This window comes from Lissotriton vulgaris, chromosome 8 (genome assembly GCF_964263255.1).
Source record: "Lissotriton vulgaris chromosome 8, aLisVul1.2, whole genome shotgun sequence".
In the NCBI taxonomy this organism is placed as follows: Eukaryota; Metazoa; Chordata; class Amphibia; order Caudata; family Salamandridae; genus Lissotriton; species Lissotriton vulgaris.
In genome coordinates, this window is record NC_141696.1 from 1,555,129,485 (window position 1) to 1,555,140,092 (window position 10,608).

A 10,608-nucleotide genomic window follows, 5' to 3' on the forward strand; every position below is an offset into this window, starting at 1 on the left:
CTGCCTGCACGACCACCCCCGTCTGTGCCTGCACCATATCCCCCTCTACCTGCACCTTCTCACCCTCTGTCTGCACCATCTCCCCCTATACCTGCACATCTCCCCCTATGCCTGCCCCATCTCACCCTCTGCCTGCACCATCTCCCTCTCTGTCTGCACCATTCCCCCCTCTGCCTGCACCATCTCACCCTCTACCTGCACCATCTCCCCTATACCTGCACATCTCATCCTCTGCCTGCACCATCTCCCCTCTGCCTGCACCATCTCACCCTCTACCTGCACCATCTCCCTCTCTGCCTGTCCCATCTCATCCTCTGCCTGCAGCTTTTGTAACCCTTTCCTGGTCGCCCCTTTTCCCCACAGATGGTATCTCCCTCACAGTTCACAGCCCTTCTCTATGTGACTGAAACTACATTCTGGTAAAATATGCTTGGAATTCGTAGACAGGACACAGAAAAGTTTAAATGGACAGAGAAGACACACTCACCCTCACTTTACCTTGGACTTGTCAGGCTGGAGCAGGAAAGATGCTAAAAGGAGGAGGTTTATGTTGGAAAGGTGACAGGAAGCACCGAGGGTTGGTTGCAGCAGTCATAAAGCCGTAAAACAAAACCCGTTATTAAAACTTGAAAGGTACGGAAGCGTAGGCAGGGCAGCCAGCCCTGTTGATGCTGCCGCCAGCCTCACCACGCACCGACTGACCGACCGCCACCCGTGAGCACAGAGTCTGTCTGGAGATAAGAGGCCGCGGGTTATTATAAGACAATTAAAACACCACGAGCCTCTGATACCAAACCCGGCTGCACTGGCGACCCGCCCATTCCACCCGCATCCCGCCCTGCCACCTTCCACAGCCGCCCTGATCTCTCGTAGCGCCTCTCTCTGTACATAGTTATAGCGCCACTCACCCAGTGCTTTAAATGGAAACAATATCAGTGCAGGTATCACCTGAGATGTGCATTAATGGGCGAGGCTACGGGCTGTGCGACGGGACCGGGACATTTTCGGAAGAGTTACAACTTGAAAGGGGAGAGGCAGCCTGTCTCTGCCTGTCTCTGCCTCCTACCTCACGCCTGCTGTCTCAGACTGAGCAGGCAGCAGCTGTGCGTGTCAATGAGGTGTCAGCGAACCCAGGGAAGAGTCCCAAACATTTCACACCACCCGGCAACTCTTTTGTGGAATCCGAACCCCCTCAAATCAGATGTATTTATTTTGTGATCTTAAGATGACGTCGACTTGTTGAAATATGACGTGAAAATTAAATGAATCTTTATTGTTCAATTAATTAAAATTGTTGCAATATTCTATCAATAAAAAAAGAACTTGTTTAAGAACTCACACAATTGGTTGAGAATGAAGTAGTCGTTTAAAAAGATTTAAAATAATTAAAATGACTGTTATGATTATTTTCCTATCTAGCGGTAAAATGTTGTGCGTAGGATTTAAGAAAAAAGTTTTTATCACAGTCTCTCTTTGCTTGATGGCCGACTAAGTCCTGTTATAATTCAGTTTTCAGTTTCAGTTTGGCTCGGATGGCGTCGGGCAATTTGAGGTATTTTAACAGAGAAGCGCAGGTCGGAGACTTCCCTGCAACTTTGTAGGCCAAGCAACCTACAGATGGGGAGAAGCGAGCGCTGCCGCTCGCGGACTCGCTTTGGGCAACAGCACAGCAGATGGAGCAGGATTCACGGTGGTAATTGCAGAGTCAGCATCATCCTGCCGGGCCCAAGTTGGGTTAGAGAGGTCTAGCCCGGGACCAGGGTTCAATTCCCCGCCTCGGCGGGTCTTGGGCTCAAATTTCCACGGACCTGATAATTCTCGCCTCGGTGCCAATTCCAATCATGGAGTCCCACTCTGCAACTCTGGGCAATAGCTTGCTTAATCTCCACAACGCTAAGGATGCCTGGCCTCCACCTTGGGGGCGCCCAGGAGTGGAAACCTCACAGGGAAAGCCAGGATGGGTTCCACAGCGGTATTCGTACAAGCGCCTTGAGACCCTTGTGGGTGAGTAGTGCGCTATACAAGTATCAATTTATAATTTACAATGGGCAAAGCGAACAGTCTCATGTAAGAGACTCTTCCCCGGGCCCGAGCAGTCTCATGCAAGAGACTCTTCCCCGGGCCCGAGCAGTCTCATGCAAGAGACTCTTCCCCGGGCCAGGACGGTCAGAGCTTGCTCCAGGTGGGGCTGCGGTTTCCCCATGGTGTATGAGGAGACCAGCGAGGAGAGATTCCATTGGTGATGCAATCGTCTGCCATGTGGTACATAATACAGAACTAGTAGCAAACCATTACTAGCAGGGGTGAGGAACACCAGATACTCTGATGCCCTCACCCTGCCTGTGGCTGAAGCCGCAGGCTCCACGCTTTCCCAGCAGGACAAAGAGGACCCCGGCTGCTGCGCCTCTTTCGATTGAAAGAGGTCAAATGCTGTGACGCCATCACTGTGTGCATAAGTACTTACAGATTGTACCAATGTTACCCAATCCTGGCTTATCTATGTACCTCAAAAAACCTTTACCAGCAGGAAGCCTACTCCCAGGTTTCCCGAGTCAGGAGACGTGTCTCTTAGCAGGCCCTTCTCGCATACCGAGAGAGCAATTATCTCCACTCCCTGTCTGCTCTGATTGAATTCATATGGGCGTTGCTCGATTAGCAGATTCTAAGGGGATATTAGCATTCGAGTGGTTCACAAAAACAGAGTGACTCCTCAGCTGTGTCACGCGTCATTATTTACATGCCAAATTGCACTGAGTTCGCTTGCTGGCCCATGAGTACCGATACTCTCTTTGAGACCCGAAAAAGTTCCGGTACTCAAAGGCAGAACATTTAGAAGTGCCGGTACTTAGTACCAGTGAGTACTGGCACATTTAAAGCACTGCACTCACCCCAGTGCGGAGTGTCAGAGCGCTTTACAGCACACACCTATGACACGGAGACAATCGGTCATTCAAGCGTGTAAATCAGTGCAGGAAATGTTACTCAAGACAGGGAGGGCTGCAAGGATAGGAAGCACAGCATTGTCGCATAGATTCATCAAGCAAAAATCCGCTCGCAAAGGGGCAGATTCTCAGAATCTGCCACTTTGCCACCGGTATTTTTGCATTTGGGATGCATCAAACCAAATGCAAAAATCGCAATTTAAGAAATCGCAAAATTACGATTACTTAAATTGCTATTGCATTTAAGAAATCTCAAATTGAGATTCCTTAAATGCAATGCATTAAAGTTTAAAAAATAGCGATTTCGCTAATAGGGCACGCAAATTACCATGAAGTTGAACTTCATGGTAATTTGCAAAAACTTTGAAAAATGCACAAATTGCATTTTTCAAAGGTTCATGTTGCGCACACACATGCCCGTAGGGCATGTGTGTGCGAAACATATGTGCACAGATCACTTTCAGGGGTGCAACAGGGTGTCCTTTAGACACCCAGACACCCCTGCACCTTTGAAATCGCATTCTCAATTTGAGTTTCGCTAATTGCGATTCGCAGATTCAGAATGTCTTCCCATTCATTCCTATGGGCCTCTAGGCCCATAGGAATGAATGGGGAGGTATTCCTTAATTGCTTGCGAGTCGCAATTAAGGAATTTTTAGAAATCGCTATTTTTTGTGTGAATTCTTCATGCATTGCAATTTACTATTCCATAATAGCGAATCGTTATTTTTCGCTATTAAGGAATAGCAAAATGGGTTCTTCATGCATCTGGGGGTGTATGTTAAGAAGGCCCGGTCTGGAACAATGAAAGCATTGTATGTTAAGAGGGGGGGCCCGGTCTGGAACAATGAAAGCATTGTATGTTAAGAGGGGGGGCCCGGTCTGGAACAATGAAAGCATTGTATGTTAAGAGGGGGGGCCCGGTCTGGAGGATTGAAAGCATTGTATGTTAAGAGGGTCCAATCTGGAGGATTGAAAGAATTGTATGTTAAGAAGGCCCGGTCTGGGGCAATGAAAGCATTGTATGTTAAGAGGGGGGCCTGGTCTGGAGGATTGAAAACATTGCATGTTAAGAGGGGGGGCCCGGTCTGGAGGATTGAAATCATTGTATGTTAAGAGAGCCCGGTCTGGAGGATTGAAAGCATTGTATGTTAAGAGGGGGTGCCCGGTCTGGAGGATCGAAAGCATTGTATGTTAAGAGGGCCCGGTCTGGAGGATTGAAAGCATTGTATGTTAAGAGGGCCCGGTCTGGAGTCATTGTATGTTAAGAGGGGGTGCCCGGTCTGGAGGATCGAAAGCATTGTATGTTAAGAGGGCCCGGTCTGGAGCAATGAAAGCATTGTATGTTAAGAGGGGGGGCCCGGTCTGGAGGATTAAAAGCATTGTATGTTAAGAGGGCCCGTTCTGGAGTAGGGAAAGCATTGTATGTTAAGAGGGCCCGGTCTGGAGGATTGAAAGCATTGTATGTTAAGAGGGGGTGCCCGGTCTGGAGGATCGAAAGCATTGTATGTTAAGAGGGCCCGGTCTGGAGGATTGAAAGCATTGTATGTTAAGAGGGCCCGGTCTGGAGTCATTGTATGTTAAGAGGGGGTGCCCGGTCTGGAGGATCGAAAGCATTGTATATTAAGAGGGCCCGGTCTGGAGCAATGAAAGCATTGTATGTTAAGAGGGGGGGCCCGGTCTGGAGGATTAAAAGCATTGTATGTTAAGAGGGCCCGTTCTGGAGTAGGGAAAGCATTGTATGTTAAGAGGGGGGGCCCGGTCTGGAGGATTGAAAGCATTGTATGTTAAGAGGGGGGGCCCGGTCTGGAGGATTGAAAGCATTGTATGTTAAGAGGGCCCAGTCTAGAGGATTGAAAGCATTGTATGTTAAGAGGGTGGCCCGGTCTGGAGGATTGAAAACATTGCATGTTAAAAGGGGGGGCCCGGTCTGGAGGATTGAAAGCATTGTATGTTCAGAGGGCCCGTTCTGGAGCAATGAAAGCATTGTATGTTAAGAGGGGGTGCCCGGTCTGGAGGATCGAAAGCATTGTATGTTAAGAGGGCCCGTTCTGGAGGATTGAAAGCATTGTATGTTAAGAGGGCCCGGTCTGGAGGATTGAAAGCATTGTATGTTAAGAGGGGGGGCCCGGTCTGGAGGATTGAAAACATTGTATGTTAAGAGGGCCCGTTCTGGAGGATTGAAAGCATTGTATGTTAAGAGGGCCCGGTCTGGAGGATTGAAAGCATTGTATGTTAAGAGGGGGGGCCCGGTCTGGAGGATTGAAAGCATTGTATGTTAAGAGGGGGGGCCCGGTCTGGAGGATTGAAAACATTGTATGTTAAGAGGGCCCGGTCTGGAGGATTGAAAACATTGTATGTGAAGAGGGCCCGGTCTGGAGGATTGAAAGCATTGTATGTTAAGAGGGCCCGGTCTGGAGTCATTGTATGTTAAGAGGGCCCGGTCTGGAGCAATGAAAGCATTGTATGTTAAGAGGGGGGGCCCGGTCTGGAGTAGGGAAAGCATTGTATGTTAAGAGGGCCCGGTCTGGAGTAGGGAAAGCATTGTATGTTAAGAGGGGGGGCCCGGTCTGGAGTAGGGAAAGCATTGTATGTTAAGAGGGCCCAGTCTAGAGGATTGAAAGCATTGTATGTTAAGAGGGCCCGGTCTGGAGGATTGAAAGCATTGTATGTTAGGAGAGCCCGGTCTGGAGTATGGAAAGTATTGTATGTTAAGAGGGCCCGGTCTGGAGCAATGAAAGCATTGTATGTTAAGAGGGGGGGCCCGGTCTGGAGTAGGGAAAGCATTGTATGTTAAGAGGGCCCAGTCTAGAGGATTGAAAGCATTGTATGTTAAGAGGGGGGCCCGGTCTGGAGGATTGAAAACATTGCATGTTAAAAGGGGGGGCCCGGTCTGGAGGATTGAAAGCATTGTATGTTCAGAGGGCCCGTTCTGGAGCAATGAAAGCATTGTATGTTAAGAGGGGGTGCCCGGTCTGGAGGATCGAAAGCATTGTATGTTAAGAGGGCCCGGTCTGGAGGATTGAAAGCATTGTATGTTAAGAGGGGGTGCCCGGTCTGGAGTAGGGAAAGCATTGTATGTTAAGAGGGGGGGGCCCGGTCTGGAGGATTGAAAGCATTGTATGTTAAGAGGGGGGCCCGGTCTGGAGGATTGAAAACATTGCATGTTAAGAGGTGGGCCCGGTCTGGAGGATTGAAAGCATTGTATGTTAAGAGGGCCCGGTCTGGAGGATTGAAAGAATTGTATGTTAAGAGGGGGGGCCCGGTCTGGAGTAGGGAAAGCATTGTATGTTAAGAGGGCCCAGTCTAGAGGATTGAAAGCATTGTATGTTAAGAGGGGGGCCCGGTCTGGAGGATTGAAAACATTGCATGTTAAGAGGGGGGGCCCGGTCTGGAGGATTGAAAGCATTGTATGTTAAGAGGGCCCGGTCTGGAGGATTGAAAGAATTGTATGTTAAGAGGGCCCGGTCTGGAGCAATGAAATCATTGTATGTTAAGAGGGGGGGGCCGGTCTGGAGGATTGAAAGCATTTTATGATAAGAGGGGGGGCCCGGTCTGGAGGATTGAAAGCATTGTATGTTAAGAGGGGGTGCCCGGTCTGTAGGATTGAAAGCATTGTATGTTAAGAGGGGGTGCCCGGTCTGGAGGATTGAAAGCATTGTATGTTAAGAGGGCCCGGTCTGGAGTCATTGTATGTTAAGAGGGCCCGGTCTGGAGGATTGAAAGCATTGTATGTTAAGAGGGCCCGGTCTGGAGCAATGAAAGCATTGTATGTTAAGAGGGGGTGCCCGGTCTGGAGGATTGAAAGCATTGTATGTTAAGAGGGCCCGGTCTGGAGCAATGAAAGGATTGTATGTTAAGAGGGGGGGCCCGCTCTGGAGGATTGAAAGCATTGTATGTTAAGAGGGGGGGCCCGGTCTGGAGGATTGAAAGCATTGTATGTTAAGAGGGCCCGGTCTGGAGCAATGAAAGCATTGTATGTTAAGAGGGCCCGGTCTGGAGCAATGAAAGCATTGTATGTTAAGAGGGGGGGCCCGGTCTGGAGGATCGAAAGCATTGTATGTTAAGAGGGCCCGGTCTGGAGCAATGAAAGCATTGTATGTTAAGAGGGCCCGGTCTGGAGCAATGAAAGCATTGTATGTTAAGAGGGGGGGCCCGGTCTGGAGGATTGAAAGCATTGTATGTTAAGAGGGCCCGGTCTGGAGGATTGAAAGCATTGTATGTTAAGAGGGCCCGGTCTGGAGCAATGAAAGCATTGTATGTTAAGAGAGGGGGCCCGGTCTGGAGGATTGAAAGCATTGTATGTTAAGAGGGGGGGCCCGGTCTGGGGCAATGAAAGCATTGTATGTTAAGAGGGCCCGGTCTGGAGGATTGAAAGCATTGTATGTTAAGAGGGCCCGGTCTGGAGGATTGAAAGCATTGTATGTTAAGAGGGCCCGGTCTGGAGCAATGAAAGCATTGTATGTTAAGAGAGGGGGCCCGGTCTGGAGGATTGTAAGCATTGTATGTTAAGAGGGCCCGGTCTGGAGCAATGAAAGCATTGTATGTTAAGAGAGGGGGCCCGGTCTGGAGGATCGAAAGCATTGTATGTTAAGAGGGGGGGCCCGGTCTGGAGGATTGAAAGCATTGTATGTTAAGAGGGCCCGGTCTGGAGCAATGAAAGCATTGTATGTTAAGAGGGGGGCCCGGTCTGGAGGATTGAAAGCATTGTATGTTAAGAGGGGGGGCCCGGTCTGGAGGATTGAAAGCATTGTATGTTAAGAGGGCCCAGTCTGGAGCAATGAAAGCATTGTATGTTAAGAGGGCCCGGTCTGGAGGATTGAAAGCATTGTATGTTAAGAGGGCCCGGTCTGGAGGATTGAAAGCATTGTATGTTAAGAGGGCCCGGTCTGGAGTCATTGTATGTTAAGAGGGCCCCGTCTGGAGCAATGAAAGGATTGTATGTTAAGAGGGGGGGCCCGCTATGGAGGATTGAAAGCATTGTATGTTAAGAGGGCCCGGTCTGGAGGATTGAAAGCATTGTATGTTAAGAGGGCCCGGTCTGGAGGATTGAAAGCATTGTATGTTCAGAGGGCCCGTTCTGGAGCAATGAAAGCATTGTATGTTAAGAGGGGGGGTCCGGTCTGGAGGATTGAAAGCATTGTATGTTAAGAGGGGGGACCCGGTCTGGAGCATTGAAAGCATTGTATGTTAAGAGGGCCCGGTCTGGAGCAATGAAAGCATTGTATGTTAAGAGGGGGGGCCCGGTCTGGAGGATTGAAAGCATTGTATGTTAAGAGGGGGGACCCGGTCTGGAGGATTGAAAGCATTGTATGTTAAGAGGGCCCGGTCTGGAGCAATGAAAGCATTGTATGTTAAGAGGGCCCGGTCTGGAGGATTGAAAGCATTGTATGTTAAGAGGGGGGGCCCGGTCTGGAGGATCGAAAGCATTGTATGTTAAGAGGGGGGGCCCGGTCTGGAGGATTGAAAGCATTGTATGTTAAGAGGGCCCGGTCTGGAGGATTGAAAGCATTGTATGTTAAGAGGGCCCGGTCTGGAGCAATGAAAGCATTGTATGTTAAGAGGGGGGGCCCGGTCTGGGGGATTGAAAGCATTGTATGTTAAGAGGAGGGGCCCGGTCTGGAGGATCGAAAGCATTGTATGTTAAGAGGGCCCGGTCTGGAGGATTGAAAGCATTGTATGTTAAGAGGGCCCGGTCTGGAGGATTGAAAGCATTGTATGTTAAGAGGGCCCGGTCTGGAGGATTGAAAGCATTGTATGTTAAAAGGGCCCGGTCTGGTGGATTTAAAGCATTGTATGTTAAGAGGGCCCGGTCTGGAGGATTGAAAGCATTGTATGTTAAGAGGGCCCGGTCTGGAGCAATGAAAGCATTGTATGTTAAGAGGGCCCGGTCTGGAGGATCGAAAGCATTGTATGTTAAGAGGGCCCGGTCTGGAGGATTGAAAGCATTGTATGTTAAGAGGGCCCGGTCTGGAGGATTGAAAGCATTGTATGTTAAGAGGGCCCGGTCTGGAGCAATGAAAGCATTGTATGTTAAGAGGGCCCGGTCTGGAGGATTGAAAGCATTGTATGTTAAGAGGGCCCGGTCTGGAGGATTGAAAGCATTGTATGTTAAGAGGGCCCGGTCTGGAGGATTGAAAGCATTGTATGTTAAGAGGGCCCGGTCTGGAGGATTGAAAGCATTGTATGTTAAGAGGGCCCGGTCTGGAGGATTGAAAGCATTGTATGTTAAGAGGGCCCGGTCTGGAGTAATGAAGGGGGGCCAGAAAGCATTGTATGTGAAGAGGGCCTGGTCTGGAGTAATGAAGGGGGATATTAATTACGTTTTCACAGTTCCCAAGGTTGCTGCTCAGCATTGTTTGCACAGGCAGGAGCAGAACAGCACCATGTATACTACCATGGGGCGTGGCGTTCCCTTTCCTGTACTGCTGGCAAACCTTAGTCTGCCTAGTGCCAAAGCACACACCCTGGCACCACAGTGCCAGCGTGTGTGTGTGAAATCAAGCAGAGGTTTTATACTGGAAGTGTACCCTGCAGACACAAACATCTATGCTTTGCCACTTTGTGTGTGGGGTACCGGCAGTGCACATGCAAAGTTGGAAAGGTTTGGAGAAAAAAAATACTTTTCTCCAAGTTTTTGTGACCGGAGGTGTAAAATTTTAGATGCAAATCCTTTTCTACTAAAATTAGTGTTAGAAGGTGGTTCTGACACTAGGGGCCATCCAGATTTTATGATTTTTGAGCACCTAATTGTTGAGCTTTTACTGTGGGGGAGCCTCATAATCTGGGACTCACCCACAGTGAACTCATAATGAAGCAGTCTGCATGGAGGTTTTACTGGTGTCCCCCTGGCTTGACTAGGCCGCTGCGCAGCAGCTGGAGTATGGGGCACCGCGCTGGTTACATGCAGACCCGGGTGTACATGCGTGTGCACACGTGTAGGGGCTGCGCAGGGGAGATTCCTAGCGTGTGCAGTCCAGGAGCAGCTACTGAGTGAATGATGTGGCAGGACTAATGCAGAATTGGTTGGTGACATGGAATAGGCTTTATACCCTGGGAAGGAACATGCCACGGAAAGTCAGTGTGTTTTACTGTGTTTTTACTTTATTATTCCCCTATAGGGATGTGGGGCCCATGGCTAAAATGACTTCCACAAGACCTACAGATTCCAGACACACACTAAAGTCCAATGTAGTGGATGTGAAAATGAGCATTCTGCAGAGTCCAAAGTCATATTTGTACTCCTTTTAGGTCATCCAGAAATGTCATATTTCCCTGAGTCCCTGGCTGGGGTCTGGCACTGGCAGGTTAGATTAATGACCTTTCTTCCCAGAGCGAAGATCTTCACTCCAAGGAGAAAAGATAGGTGGAGCTACAAGCCAATCCCTCAACTGCTGTCGTTGGGCGCCAGACACCAAGCTGAACCATAGTGAGGGCAGTGAGGAGGGAAGGAGTTGGGTTTCAGAGGCCATGTGGCCAGAGACACTGGAGAACAATTCCAGAGGCTGGACAAGAAGGAGGGAGCAAGGTCAGGGAAGTGATGTGTCCCTGTTTGGTAGAACACACAGAGACTTCCTGCCAGCCCCCTACTCAACTTTTAAAAAGTACTTGCACAGGAAAAGAAGCTCTCTCTGGGGTGTGGTCTGCGGAGGCAAAAGTTGCTGGA

General features: G+C 49.5%; 1 protein-coding gene across 2 annotated transcripts in view; it reads right to left on the reverse strand.

Moving 5' to 3' along the window:
* The window catches only part of LOC147700380 (histo-blood group ABO system transferase-like), a 233,815-nt gene extending 232,980 nt beyond the window's left edge, over positions 1-835 (reverse strand). The window contains exon 1 of one of the 2 annotated variants that reach the window (XM_086935744.1): positions 499-835. The gene's annotated coding sequence lies outside the window, so the exon portion shown is untranslated. Of the gene's footprint in view, positions 1-487 lie in introns of both variants that reach the window. The other variant, XM_086935743.1, reaches the window with a different exon arrangement.
* Between the last annotated feature and the right edge of the window lie 9,773 nt (positions 836-10,608).